Below are 586 nucleotides of genomic sequence, written 5' to 3' on the forward strand. Positions count from 1 at the left end.
GCCCACCTGGACCCACCATCCAAACCTTGCAGGATTTGGTTTCTCTGAGTGTTTTTACCTGAAATCTGCTATATTTTTATTGGATCACTCAGAGGTAAACTTGTTTAACACATTCATTCATATTTATATCTGTTTAAAACTATTGTGTTATAAACTTTTCATTAAATGTTTATATGCAGCTTATGGAGTCTTAAAGTAATAAATGCCTAAATCTCACAGTATTCTTCACAGTATTAGAAGTATGCAGTAGTAAAGAAGGACAGTAACTGTACACAGTGTTTTATTGTTGTGTGTTTTCTTGTGCAGGAGACCAGAAGCTCTTGATTCTTAGAAACCTGTGGGACTTCGTAGAATCGCAGACCGCTCGCTCGGCCTCCCTCTCATTTCCTCCGTGGTCACTTTTTCCATGTGTTGTAATGATCCGCTGACTCGACCACAATCACCCAGCAGCGTCCCCTCCTCCCTCTGACCGGCCAGAACAACACAACAGCTCAGGCTGCAAAGCTCTTCAAGTCCCGTCAGGAATCATCCTCTGATCCACATTAGGTTCAGAACAGGTTTAATTGAACAGGACAACGTGCTGCCT

The sequence above is a fragment of the Seriola lalandi genome, unplaced genomic scaffold (genome assembly GCF_002814215.2).
Source record: "Seriola lalandi dorsalis isolate HSWRI2012SDOR001 ecotype SW California unplaced genomic scaffold, Sedor1 jcf7180002054936, whole genome shotgun sequence".
NCBI lineage: Eukaryota > Metazoa > Chordata > Actinopteri > Carangiformes > Carangidae > Seriola > Seriola lalandi.